Here is a 15215-nt window from a genome sequence, read left to right as displayed (position 1 = left end):
CGCATCATGCACACTACCCCCCATAACAGCGCATCATGCACAGACTCCCCATAACAGCGCATCATGCACAGACTCCCCATAACAGCGCATCATGCACACTACCCCCCATAACAGCGCATCATGCACACTACCCCCCATAACAGCGCATCATGCACAGACTCCCCATAACAGCGCATCATGCACAGACTCCCCATAACAGCGCATCATGCACACTACCCCCCATAACAGCGCATCATGCACACTACCCCCCATAACAGCGCATCATGCACACTACCCCCCATAACAGCGCATCATGCACACTACCCCCCATAACAGCGCATCATGCACAGACTCCCCATAACAGCGCATCATGCACAGACTCCCCATAACAGCGCATCATGCACAGACTCCCCATAACAGCGCATCATGCACACTACCCCCCATAACAGCGCATCATGCACACTACCCCCCATAACAGCGCATCATGCACACTACCCCCCATAACAGCGCATCATGCACACTACCCCCCATAACAGCGCATCATGCACACTACCCCCCATAACAGCGCATCATGCACACTACCCCCCATAACAGCGCATCATGCACACTACCCCCCATAACAGCGCATCATGCACAGACTCCCCATAACAGCGCATCATGCACAGACTCCCCATAACAGCGCATCATGCACAGACTCCCCATAACAGCGCATCATGCACAGACTCCCCATAACAGCGCATCATGCACACTACCCCCCATAACAGCGCATCATGCACACTACCCCCCATAACAGCGCATCATGCACACTACCCCCCATAACAGCGCATCATGCACACTACCCCCCATAACAGCGCATCATGCACAGACTCCCCATAACAGCGCATCATGCACAGACTCCCCATAACAGCGCATCATGCACAGACTCCCCATAACAGCGCATCATGCACAGACTCCCCATAACAGCGCATCATACACAGACTCCCCATAACAGTGCGTCATGCACAGATTCCCCATAACAGTACGTCATCCACACTACCGCCAAAACAGTGCGTCCTCCACACTACCCCCCATAACAGTGCGTCTTCCACACTACCCCCCATAACAGTGCGTCCTCCACACTACCCCCCATAACAGTGCGTCCTCCACACTACCCCCCATAACAGCGCATCATGCACACTACCCCCCATAACAGCGCATCATGCACACTACCCCCCATAACAGCGCATCATGCACAGACTCCCCATAACAGCGCATCATGCACAGACTCCCCATAACAGCGCATCATGCACAGACTCCCCATAACAGCGCATCATGCACAGACTCCCCATAACAGCGCATCATGCACAGACTCCCCATAACAGCGCATCATGCACAGACTCCCCATAACAGTGCGTCATGCACAGATTCCCCATAACAGTACGTCATCCACACTACCGCCAAAACAGTGCGTCCTCCACACTACCCCCCATAACAGTGCGTCTTCCACACTACCCCCCATAACAGTGCGTCCTCCACACTACCCCCCATAACAGTGCGTCCTCCACACTACCCCCCATAACAGTGCGTCCTCCACACTACCCCCCATAACAGTGCGTCCTCCACACTACCCCTAAAACAGTGTGTCCTCCACACTACCCCCATAACAGTGCGTCATCCACACTACCCCTATAATAGTGTGTTATCCACAGATTCCCCATAACAGTTCATCATCCACACATCGTCCCCATAACAGTGCATCATCCATAGATTCCCCCATCAGTGTGTCCTCCATTGATCCCCCATAACTGCATCCTCCACAGATCCCCCTCCCATAACAGTGCATCCTCCACAGATCCCCCCAATAACTGCATCCTCCACAGATCCCCCCAATAACTGCATCCTCCACATTTTCCCCCCATGACAGTGCATCATCCACAGATCCCCCCAGAAGAGTGCATACTCCACAGATCCCCCCATAACAATGTGTCCTCCACTGAATCCCCCTATAATAGTGTGTTATCCACAGATCCCCCACAACAGTGTGTTCCCCACAGATCCCCCCATAACAGTGCGTCCTCCACAGATCCCCCCATAACAGTGCGTCCTCCACAGATCCACCCAAAACAGTGCGTCCTCCACAGATCCCCCCATAACAGTGCGTCCCCCACAGATCCCCCATAACGTCAGGAAACGCTTTCATTTTCTTCCACCTAATCCCAGCACGTGGTGTCTTGTGTACAGGCTGTGTCTGGTATTGCTGCGGAGCGTGAATACTGCAGTACCAGCTGTAGCCTATGGACAGGTGTGGCGCTGTTGGTGGAGTGACGCAGCCATGTTTCGGGTATATAATGTGCATCCAGCACTGTGGGGTCGCCGGACTCTTTAGTCACTGACTATGAGGGCTCTATGTGGGAGAGGATATTATCAGGGTCTTCTAATCCTGGGAAGGGGCTGGGTGAATAATTGTGGAACACGTTTGTTTCTTCTTCTGTAGTGAATTCGGGGGTATTTGCTGCTGCTGTACACGAGGACTGCGGCACTATTACGGGGTGTCATCATCAGGACGGACGGGTAGAGCCAGATCCGGTGATCCGTGGTGACAGCGCCACCTCTACAAGTCTCGGCAGTGACGGCTCGCCCACGTGAGTAACAATAGAAAATCTCCACCCCAAGCCCAATTTCCGTAACACAAATTGAATTGATTATGGCTGTGTAGGTGCGGGCCCGGGACACTGCGGAGGAGTGCCGAAATCACAGGACACATCCAGCTCTGCTACATCTGCACCTACTGAATGTACATAGGATAGGGGAAATTACACCGATACAGGGTGGACTACAAAAACCAGCAATGTCAGACTTGTGTAGTCACAGCCAAGCTTTCAGTGTATTGGGCACTGAGACTGGGGCACTGTATATGGGGGAACTCTGACGGGGCACTGTATATGGGGGAATGCTGACCGGGGCACAGTATATGGGGGAATTCTGACTGGGGCACTGTATATGGGTGTACTGTGACTGGGGCACTGTATATGGGGGAATGCTGACCGGGGCACTGTATATGGGGGAATGCTGACCGGGGCACAGTATATGGGGGAATGCTGACTGGGGCACTGTATATGGGTGTACTGTGACTGGGGAGCTGTATATGGGGGAATGCTGACCGGGGCACTGTATATGGGTGTACTGTGACTGGGGCACTGTATATGGGGGAATGCTGACCGGGGCACAGTATATGGGGGAATGCTGACTGGGGCACTGTATATGGGTGTACTGTGACTGGGGCACTGTATATGGGGGAACTCACTGACTGGAGCACTGTATATGGGGGAACTCGCTGACTGGGGCACTGTATATGGGGGAACTCACTGACTGGGGCACTGTATATGGGGGAATGCTGACTGGGGCACAGTATATGGGTGTACTGTGACTGGGGCACTGTATATGGGGGAACTCACTGACTGGGGCACTGTATATGGGGGAACTCTGACCGGGGCACAGTATATGGGGGAACTCACTGACTGGGGCACTGTATATGGGGGAATTCTGACCGGGGCACAGTATATGGGGGAATGCTGACTGGTGAGCTGTATATGGGGGTACTGTGACTGGAGCACTGTATATGGGGTAACTCTGACTGGGGCAGTGTATATTGGGGAACGCTGACTGGGGCACTGTATATAGGGGAACGCTAAGCGGCGTGCAGTATATGGGGGAACGCTGACTGGGGCACTGTATATAGGGGAACGCTGACTGGGGCACTGTATATGGGGGTACTGTGACTGGGGCACTGTATATAGGGGAACTCTGACTGGTGCAGTGTATATGGGGGGGAACGCTGACCGGGGCACTGTATATGGGGGAACTCAATGACTGGGGCACTGTATATGGGGGAACGCTGACTGGGGCACTGTGTATATGGGGGTACTCTGACTGGGGCACTGTATATGGGGGTACTGTGACTGGCGCACTCTATATAGGAGAACTCTGACTGGGGCAGTATATGGGGGGACTCTGGCTGATACACTGTATATGGGGGGACTCTGACTGTGAAACTGTATATGGGGGAACTCTGACCGGGGCACTGTATATGGGGGGACTCTGGCTGATACACTCTATATGGGGGGACTCTGGCTGATACACTGTATATGGGGGGGACTCTGGCTGATACACTGTATATGGGGGAACTCTGGCTGATACACTCTATATGGGGGGACTCTGGCCGATACACTGTATATGGGGGGACTCTGGCTGATACACTCTATATGGGGGGACTCTGGCTGATACACTCTATATGGGGAGACTCTGGCCGATACACGTGTATATGGGGGGGGACTCTGGCTGATACACTGTATATGGGGGGGACTCTGGCCGATACACTGTATATGGGGGGGACTCTGGCCGATACACTGTATATGGGGGGACTCTGGCTGATAAACTCTATATGGGGGAACTCTGGCTGATACACTGTATATGGGGGGACTCTGGCTGATACACTCTATATGGGGGGGACTCTGGCCGATACACTGTATATGGGGGAACTCTGGCTGATACACTGTATATGGGGGGGACTCTGGCTGATACACTGTATATGGGGGGGACTCTGGCCGATACACTGTATATGGGGGGGACTCTGGCCGATACACTGTATATGGGGGGGACTCTGGCCGATACACTGTATATGGGGGGGACTCTGGCCGATACACTGTATATGGGGGGGGAGTCTGGCCGATACACTGTATATGGGGGGGGAGTCTGGCCGATACACTGTATATGGGGGGAGTCTGGCCGATACACTGTATATGGGGGGAGTCTGGCCGATACACTGTATATGGGGGGGACTCTGGCTGATACACTGTATATGGGGGGGGACTCTGGCTGATACACTGTATATGGGGGGGGAGTCTGGCCGATACACTGTATATGGGGGACTCTGGCTGATACACTCTATATGGGGGGACTCTGGCCGATACACTGTATATGGGGGGACTCTGGCTGATACACTGTATATGGGGGGACTCTGGCCGATACACTGTATATGGGGGGACTCTGGCCGATACACTGTATATGGGGGGGACTCTGGCTGATACACTGTATATGGGGGGACTCTGGCCGATACACTGTATATGGGGGGACTCTGGCCGATACACTGTATATGGGGGGGACTCTGGCTGATACACTGTATATGGGGGGACTCTGGCCGATACACTGTATATGGGGGGACTCTGGCCGATACACTGTATATGGGGGGGACTCTGGCTGATACACTGTATATGGGGGGACTCTGGCCGATACACTGTATATGGGGGGGACTCTGGCCGATACACTGTATATGGGGGGGACTCTGGCCGATACACTGTATATGGGGGGGACTCTGGCTGATACACTGTATATGGGGGGACTCTGGCTGATACACTCTATATGGGGGGACTCTGGCTGATACACTCTATATGGGGGGACTCTGGCTGATACACTGTATATGGGGGGGACTCTGGCTGGTACACTGTATATGGGGGACTCTGGCTGGTACACTCTATATGGGGGGACTCTGGCTGATACACTGTATATGGGGGGACTCTGGCTGGTACACTGTATATGGGGGACTCTGGCTGATACACTCTATATGGGGGGACTCTGGCTGATACACTGTATATGGGGGGACTCTGGCTGATACACTGTATATGGGGGGACTCTGGCTGATACACTGTATATGGGGGGACTCTGGCTGGTACACTGTATATGGGGGACTCTGGCTGATACACTCTATATGGGGGGACTCTGGCTGATACACTGTATATGGGGGGACTCTGGCTGATACACTGTATATGGGGGGACTCTGGCTGATACACTGTATATGGGGGGACTCTGGCTGGTACACTGTATATGGGGGGACTCTGGCTGGTACACTGTATATGGGGGACTCTGGCTGATACACTGTATATGGGGGGACTCTGGCCGGTACACTGTATATGGGGGACTCTGGCTGATACACTGTATATGGGGGACTCTGGCCGATACACTGTATATGGGGGGACTCTGGCTGGTACACTGTATATGGGGGACTCTGGCCGATACACTGTATATGAGGGACTCTGGCTGGTACACTCTATATGGGGGGACTCTGGCTTATACACTGTATATGGGGGGACTCTGGCTGGTACACTGTATATGGGGGGACTCTGGCTGGTACACTGTATATGGGGGGACTCTGGCTGGTACACTGTATATGGGGGACTCTGGCTGGTACACTGTATATGGGGGACTCTGGCTGATACACTGTATATGGGGGACTCTGGACGATACACTGTATATGGGGGGGACTCTGACTGATACACTGTATATGGGGGGACTCTGACTGATACACTGTATATGGGGGGACTCTGACTGATACACTGTATATGGGGGGACTCTGACTGATACACTGTATATGGGGGGACTCTGACTGATACACTGTATATGGGGGACTCTGGCTGATACACTGTATATGGGGGGACTCTGGGGGGACTCTGGACGATACACTGTATATGGGGGGACTCTGACTGATACTGTATATGGGGGGACTCTGGACGATACACTGTATATGGGGGACTCTGGCTGATACACTCTATATGGGGGGACTCTGGACGATACACTGTATATGGGGGGACTCTGGACGATACACTGTATATGGGGGACTCTGGCTGATACACTCTATATGGGGGGACTCTGGACGATACACTGTATATGGGGGGACTCTGGACGATACACTGTATATGGGGGACCCTGGCTGATACACTGTACACGGGGGCAGTTTTTCGCTGGCGTACTGTGTATGGGAGGCAATACATGACTGAGCACATTGCAGGGGGATGTAGGGCACCTGGCTGGGGTATACGCCCCCTGAAGGGAGTACCGAGCACAAGGCTTATACTGGGGGGGGGGGGCTTTGGGGGCATTTCTTGCCTCATTTTCTGAGGTTACAATCCTGCAGCAAACACGAGAAGGAGGGCAGAGGTAACATCATGGAGAAGACGTCTTGTGAGGAGTGGATCACTGGTGGATCTCACTGTGGATCTCACTGTTCCCACCCCGGGCGGGGGCTGCCGGCCGCTCATCTGCTTTCCGCTTGTTTTGGCTCCTGATTGCTTGTCATATGAAGCGCAGAACAGTTCTAGTGTTTACTTTCTGCAGCGTGGAGGAGCTTCTGACCAGGGTCTCGCTCGCTCCGTGTTCTCCTAGTTTCTGGGAGATGTATGTAATATACTGTGCCCCCGGGAGTACAGATGATGGCAGTGATCCTGCAGCAGCTTCTCCCCATGTTAGTGAGATTCAGTTGCTGAGCCATCACTGCCATCATCTGTACTCCAAATGAGTACGGTCTGATATCAGTGCAGCTGACGGCAGGAAAACAGACCATGGAAAAGTATATTATACACTAAAAGACCTACAGTGGAAAAAAAACCCCATAAAACGTAAAATGTGCGACATCAGCATAATAAATGGTGACTAGACTCCCCCGTCCCTGGTCTCCTCCCGGACGGACGCTGCTCGGTGGGCTCAGCCTGTGCTGACATCTTTCCTCACTTCTTGAAGAGATTGAATTCCACTCCTCAGAAGAGCAGATGGCACAGATGGAAGCCATTGCCGTAATCTGCCCTTCCCATCCCAGGATGTGGGCTCCTCTCTGCGCCAAATATGTCTAAGTCACATCAGCCGCCCGAGGAGAAGAACCATGGTCGCTCCAACTATTCCCTACAAGCAAAAGGCAAAACTGAAATCACATGCAATCAGCACCTACATAGATCAATACACTTCTGTCAGAGCCAAATACTAGGAAGTATCAAAAATAAAGCAGCCTTGTGTAAAGCCTGAGAACCCAAAAAAGAGACAAAACCTGCAGCCATAAAATTGCATCTTTCCTCTCCACTGTCCAGATCACATCTCACCACCTGTGCACATGACCCGCTCCCGTCCTACCTCATCCCAAACCTCACCACAGTCTTCTTCCAAACCCTAACCCATCTCTTCACCCTATCACTAACAACTGGTGTATTTCCTTCATGCTGTAAACATGCCTCCATCACACCCATCCTCAAAAAGCCCTCTCTTGACCCATCTTCTGTGCCTAACTATCGACCCTCATCACTTCTCCCCTACACCTGTCCATCTTGAACTGTCCTCCCACCTCTCCTCCCTCTTTGACCGGTTACAATCTGTCTCCTGACCACATCGTTCAACCAAAATTGCCCTAACTAAACTCACCAATGATCTACTAACCGCCAAAGCCAAGCGGCACTACTCTGTACTCCTCCTGGACTTGCCCAGCCTTGACCCTATCTTGGATCTCTTCATACATAACCAACCGAACTTTCAGTGTCTCCCACTCTCACACCACCTCCTCATCACGCCCCCTATCTGTTGGTGTCCCCCAAGGTTCAGTTATTGGACCTCTGCTGTTCTCCATCTACACCTTCGGCCTGGGACAGCTCATAGAGTCCCCCGGCTTTCAGTATCACCTCTACGCTGGTGATACGCAGATCTACCTCTCTAGATCTGACATCACTTCCCTACTTCCCTACTAACCAGAATCCCACAATGTCTGTCTGCCATTTCATCCTCCTTCTCTGTTCGATTCCTAAAACTGAACATGGATAAAAACAGATTTCTTCATCTTTCCGCCATCTCACTGAACCACCTGACCTATCCATCAGAGTCAATGGCTGCTCACTCTCCCCAGTCCTGCGTGCTCACTGCTTCGGCGTAACCCTGTACTCTGTTCTCTCCTTTAAGCTACATATCCAAGCCCTCTTCAGCTCCTGCCGACTCCAACTCATAAATATTTCCTGGATCCGTACATTCCTTAACCAAGAATCTGCAAAAACACTAGTGCATGCCCTCATCATCTCCCGGCTTGACTACTGCAACCTCCTGCTCTGTGGCCTCCCTTGTAGCACTCTCTCACCCCTAATCTATTCTTAACTGTGCTACCCAATTAATCCACCTCTCCCCTCTCTATTCCCCAGCCTCTCCTCTCTGCCAATCCCTTCACTGGCTTCCCATTGCCCAAAGACTCCAGTTCCAAACATTAACCATGACATACAAAGCCATCCACAACCTGTCTCCTCCCTACATCTGTGACCTAGTCTCCCGGTACCTACCTGCACCCAACCTCCGATCCTCACAAGATCTCCTTCTCTGCTCCTCTCTTATCTCCTCTTCCCACCATCCCATACAAGATTTCTCCCATGCTTCCCCCATACTCTGGAACTCTCTTCCCCAACACATCAGATTCCCACCTACCGTGGACACCTTCAGAAGAAACCTAGAGATCCAGCTCTTCCGAGAAGCCTACAACCTGCAGTAACCCTTATGCAACTATACGGCTGCAGGACCAGCTCTGCCCTCCCCTACTCACCCATCCCTGTAGACTGTGAGTTCTCGCGGGCAGGGTCCTCTCTCCTCCTCGCGGGCAGGGTCCTCTCTCCTCCTCGCGGGCAGGGTCCTCTCTCCTCCTCGCGGGCAGGGTCCTCTCTCCTCCTCGCGGGCAGGGTCCTCTCTCCTCCTCGCGGGCAGGGTCCTCTCTCCTCCTCGCGGGCCGGGTCCTCTCTCCTCCTCGCGGGCCGGGTCCTCTCTCCTCCTCGCGGGCCGGGTCCTCTCTCCTCCTCGCGGGCCGGGTCCTCTCTCCTCCTCGCGGGCCGGGTCCTCTCTCCTCCTCGCGGGCCGGGTCCTCTCTCCTCCTCTTGGGCCGGGTCCTCTCTCCTCCTCGCGGGCCGGGCCCTCTCTCCTCCTCGCGGGCCGGGTCCTTTCTCCTCCTCGCGGGCCGGGTCCTTTCTCCTCCTCTTGGGCCGGGTCCTCTCTCCTCCTCTTGGGCCGGGTCCTCTCTCCTCCTCTTGGGCCGGGTCCTCTCTCCTCCTCTTGGGCCGGGTCCTCTCTCCTCCTCGCGGGCCGGGCCCTCTCTCCTCCTCGCGGGCCGGGCCCTCTCTCCTCCTCGCGGGCCGGGCCCTCTCTCCTCCTCGCGGGCCGGGCCCTCTCTCCTCCTCGCGGGCAGGGTCCTCTCTCCTCCTCGCGGGCAGGGTCCTCTCTCCTCCTCGCGGGCAGGGTCCTCTCTCCTCCTCGCGGGCAGGGTCCTCTCTCCTCCTGTGCCTTGTATTGTTCATGATTATTGTGCTTGTCTCTATTATGTGTACCCCGTTCCGCATGTACAGGGCTATGGAATAAATGGTGCTACAATAATAATGTTAAAAAAAACACACACAAAAATGCAATGAAAAAACGCAAGTAGTCTAATTTATATAATAGGGGCAGAAATTCTGCAACATCAAAAACTCACTGAAACCTCAGGTGGGAACGTAGCCCAAGAGTGCGTTATCCTCGAATGCCCCATAACAGTGCATCCTCCACAGATTCTCCCTCATAAGCGTGCACTCCATAGATCCCCCATAACAGTGTATCCTCCATAGATCCCCCATAACATTGCATCCTCCACAGATCCCCATAACAGTGCATCCTCCACAGATCCCCTATAACAGTGCATCCTCCACAGAACCCCTATAACAGTGCATCCTCCACAGATCCCCTATAACAGTGCGTCCTCCACAGATCCCCCATAACAGTGCATCCTCTACAGATTCCCCATCCCCCAAAACAGTGCGTCCTCCACAGATCCCCCATAACAGTGCATTATAGGTAGATCCCCCATAACAGTGCATCCTCCACAGATCCCCCTATAACAGTGCATCATCGACAGATCCCCCCATAACAGTGCATCCTCCACAGATCCCCTATAACAGTGCATCAATGACAGATCCCCCATAACAGTGCATCATCGATAATCCCCAATAACAATGCATTATTCAAAAATTCCTCCATAACAGTGCGTTCTTCACAGATCCCCCATAACAGTGCATTCTCTACAGATCCCCAATAACAGTGCGTCCTCCACAGATCCCCTATAACTGTGCATTATTGATAGATCCCCCATAACAGTGCATCATCCATAGAGCCCCCATAAGAGTGCATCCTCCACAGATCCCCCATAACAGTGCATCATTCACAGATCCCCCATAAGTGCATCCACCACAGATCCCCCATAACAGCACGTCCTCCGAATAGCCCCCATAACAGTGCATCATCCTCAGATCCCCCATAACAGTGCATTCTCCGCATATCCCCCCATAACAGTACGTCATCCACAGGTCTCCCATAACAGTGCGTCATCCACAGATCCCCCCCCATAACAGAGCATCCTCCATAGTAATTTTTGGGGTTGCAGTTGGATGTCGGCAGCGGCTCGGTGGTGCTGAGTTTGTCGCCCACTTTCGGCCTCCTCCATAAGGCAGCGCTGACTTTACTAACACACAGACATAGCAGAGCTGAATCCGTTGTTTGTTTTTCCAGCCTCTTTGCAGAATGTAGATTAATCCGATGTTTCCGCTTGTTCATCTCACAGACTATTTCTATATTATTTCTATTTTTCCTCCTTTTTTTCTTTCTCACTTTCTCTTGGTTTCTGGCTCCAGCCCTGTAAAAGCTTTTTGCAATGAATGGCCCAAGTTTGTAACTTGTATTAAACTCTTTCCGATTTGCTGGAGTGCGAGGGCAATGGGGTCTGTAGGGGACAAAGACGGAAAGAATCCTCTAGTTATCTCTAATATGGTCCAGCAGTGAGATTTGGACTACGGAATGATCCCAGAAAAAGTCCATTAATCCGGCATCTAATGTGTCATGCAGCAGTGCTCATCAGTGTATCCCTATGGATGCTCTGTTCCGATCTCCCCTGGCCTAGGAAGGATAGTAGTGAATGATATCCTTTATTCTATGGTTTCTTGCTGGCAGTTTATTTCATGCAGGTGTAAACTTTTATTCCATCTGATAATCCAGAATTTTAGACTATACATCACCTATTCAATGTGGATTAATGGGCTCTTAGTTGACGGCTGTCACATTGGAGGCTGCTCGTCCCTTTGAACAAGTTCAGCTACAACTTTTTAAATGTTAAATGTCGTCGTCTATCGCTTGGGATTAATCCTCGGCAATTGTCCCCGAAGCCGCAGGTCAGACAGAGATTCCACATAATTGTCGTTTTCTGATCTTATAATCGCCCTCATTATCTTGTCTTAGCTCTTTTCCTTCCATCAAAAGAAAACTTTTCCTTTTTTTTTGTTTTTAAAATTTTTATATCCTTGCTGAATGCACTCATCTCTTAAAATACTCTGTGCTGCTCTGGACTTTGCTCCCTTTACTCTGTTCTACTCCTCACATTATGACACATCATTTACAGACCTATCATTATTATAGTGTTCTAGAGTCATTGTTTTCACCCAAGCTACCACCATACTTTACTGTAGGCATCACTGAGCCCCCACCGTGCTTTACTGTAGGCATCACTGAGCCACTAACATGCTTCACTGTAGACCTCACAGAAACCACTCCATGCGTGACTGTAGACAAGACCTAGACCCCTCCATGCTTGTAGAACTGGAATCCCTGCACTCCTTTCTCCCTTCTGCAGAAGGGACTGCTTACTGATCGCCACGACCAGCCCTCACCACACTGCATGTCTTCCCCATGGTCCTCCATGTGGGCGTTTCCTGCTTCTCTCCCTCAGCACCTATGCATGCCACACAAGCCCTCTGGGAGTGTTCCTAGGGCGTGCGCGCACACTGCTGCCCTTCTCTTAAAGGGTCAGCACGTCATTTCATGGGACTGCCTCTCGGCCTATCGCTCAGAGACACTGGGTACTTAAGGTACTCTCCCACTAGGGGAGGTGCCTGAGCAATGCTATTAGTTAGTTAGTGGTTTGTCCCTAGCCAGTTAGTTGTCAGGTCCCCTTGCCCATTCTTCTTACCCTGTTGGTGCCTTGTGCCTGTCTGCTCTGGCCATGCTACCTGCCTCAGCCATCCCGGTGGTTCCTGCCTTTACTAGTGACTGTGCTTGTCCATCCTGGCCGTGCTTCCTGCCTCAGCCATCCCTGTGGTCCCTGTCTATACTAGTGACTATGCCTGGCCGTGCTTCCTGCCTCAGCAATCCCGGTGGTCCCTATCTATACTAGTGACTGTGCCAGTCCATCCTGGCTGTGCTATCAGCCTCAGTCGTCCTGGTGGTTCCTGTCTATACTAGTGACTGTACCTGTCCGCCCTGGCCATGTACCTGCCTCAGCCGTCCCGGTTGTCCCTGTCTACACTAGAGCCTGTTTGCATCTGTGTCTGTCCCTGACCTGGGGCCAGCTGCCACAGTGCCAGTCACTGTCTTGCTGGGAATGGTACCTTGTGTCTGCATCGCTGTGGGTAGTTTGTCAAGTCTATCCCAATAAAGGGTAAGCCCATGGCCCCCTGTGGTCTATTGGGTCCGTTTCAGCTCGCCGCTTTACCATCTCTGGCAGCGAGAGTGACAATACTTCATTGTACACCTCACAGAGCCACCACCATGTTCACTGTAGACATCACTGAAACCCCTGCATGTTTCCCTGTAGACATCACCGAGCCCCCACTATGCTTCACTGTAGGCATCACCTAGCCCTCACCATGCATCATTGTAGACCTCACTGAGCCACCACTATGTTTCAATGTAGACAACACCGAACCACTGTCAGGCTCCATTGTAGACATCACTGATCCACCACCATGCTTCACTGTAGACCCCAACGAGGGCCCGCTTTGCTTCACCCTAGGCATTACCGAGCCCCACCATGCTTCACTGTAGTCATAACTGAGCCCCTACCATGCTTCACTGTAGGCATCACTTCTATACATCACCGAGCCACCACCATGCTTCATTGTAGACATCATGGAGAACCCGCCTTGCTTCACCCTAGGCATCACCGAGGCATGCTGTGCTTCACTGTAGTCATAACTGAGCCACCACCAATTTTCACTGTAGCTCTCACCGATCCCCTGCAATGCTTCACTGTAGGCATTACTGAGCCACTACCATGCTTCACTGTAGGCAGGGTGTCTTTTTCAGCATATGTTTTATACTTCTTCCAGATATCACTAATCCAGAAGCCTGAAAAGCTCCAGTTTTGTTCATTCTTCCATAGCACAGAATCTAGGAACTTTTGTGACTATTTATATTGTTTTCAACATATTGGAGCTGTTTTTTCTTGTGCCTTTTGGGTCAGTAGCGGTGACGTTTTGAAGTTTCAGTATGGAGACATTCAGCGTTCAGTCTGTATATAACCCCCATTATTTGGGTATTGTGGCAGTGTTTTATGCTTTGTATGACAGTATTATTTAAACACTATATAGCCCTGTTATTTGGCTTTTGTGGTGACAATATTTTGAGGATTGTGCGAGCATATTATGTAATTTCTGTGCATTGTATGGCTGTATTGATCAGTACAATGTGGCTGGATGCATTATTTAGTATACTACCGTTAGGTCCAGAAATATTTGGACAGTGACACAAGTTTTGTTATTTTAGCTGTTTACAAAAACATGTTCAGAAATACAATTATATATATAATATGGGCTGAAAGTGCACACTCCCAGCTGCAATATGAGAGTTTTCACATCCAAATCGGAGAAAGGGTTTAGGAATCATAGCTCTGTAATGCATAGCCTCCTCTTTTTCAAGGGACCAAAAGTAATTGGACAAGGGACTCTAAGGGCTGCAATTAACTCTGAAGGTGTCTCCCTTGTTAACCTGTAATCAATGAAGTAGTTAACAGGTCTGGGGTTGATTATAGGTGTGTGGTTTTGCATTTGGAAGCTGTTGCTGTGACCAGACAACAATCGGTCTAAGGAACTCTCAATTGAGGTGAAGCAGAACATCCTGAGGCTGAAAAAAAAAGAAAAAGTCCATCAGAGAGATAGCAGACATGCTTGGAGTAGCAAAATCAACAGTCGGGTACATTCTGAGAAAAAAGGAATTGACTGGTGAGCTTGGGAACTCAAAAAGGCCTGGGCGTCCACGGATGACAACTGTGGTGGATGATCGCCGCATACTTTCTTTGGTGAAGAAGAACCCGTTCACAACATCAACTGAAGTCCAGAACACTCTCAGTGAAGTAGGTGTATCTGTCTCTAAGTCAACAGTAAAGAGAAGACTCCATGAAAGTAAATACAAAGGGTTCACATCTAGATGCAAACCATTCATCAATTCCAAAAATAGACAGGCCAGAGTTAAATTTGCTGAAAAACACCTCATGAAGCCAGCTCAGTTCTGGAAAAGTATTCTATGGACAGATGAGACCAAGATCAACCTGTACCAGAATAATGGGAAGAAAAAAGTTTGGAGAAGAAAGGGAACGGCACATGATCCAAGGCACACCACATCCTCTG

At 51.3% G+C, this 15215-nt stretch overlaps 1 protein-coding gene across 1 annotated transcript in view; it reads left to right on the top strand.

Annotated features, from left to right (window-relative positions):
- Positions 1–2500: 2500 nt before the first annotated feature.
- The window catches only part of FRMD6 (FERM domain containing 6), a 191890-nt gene continuing 179175 nt past the window's right edge, over positions 2501–15215 (top strand). The window contains exon 1 of the mRNA XM_075330780.1: positions 2501–2600. The gene's annotated coding sequence lies outside the window, so the exon portion shown is untranslated. The remainder of the gene's footprint in view (positions 2601–15215) is intronic.

Source organism: Anomaloglossus baeobatrachus, chromosome 12 (genome assembly GCF_048569485.1).
Source record: "Anomaloglossus baeobatrachus isolate aAnoBae1 chromosome 12, aAnoBae1.hap1, whole genome shotgun sequence".
Lineage (NCBI taxonomy): Eukaryota > Metazoa > Chordata > Amphibia > Anura > Aromobatidae > Anomaloglossus > Anomaloglossus baeobatrachus.
This window is presented reverse-complemented; position numbering and strand designations above follow the sequence as displayed.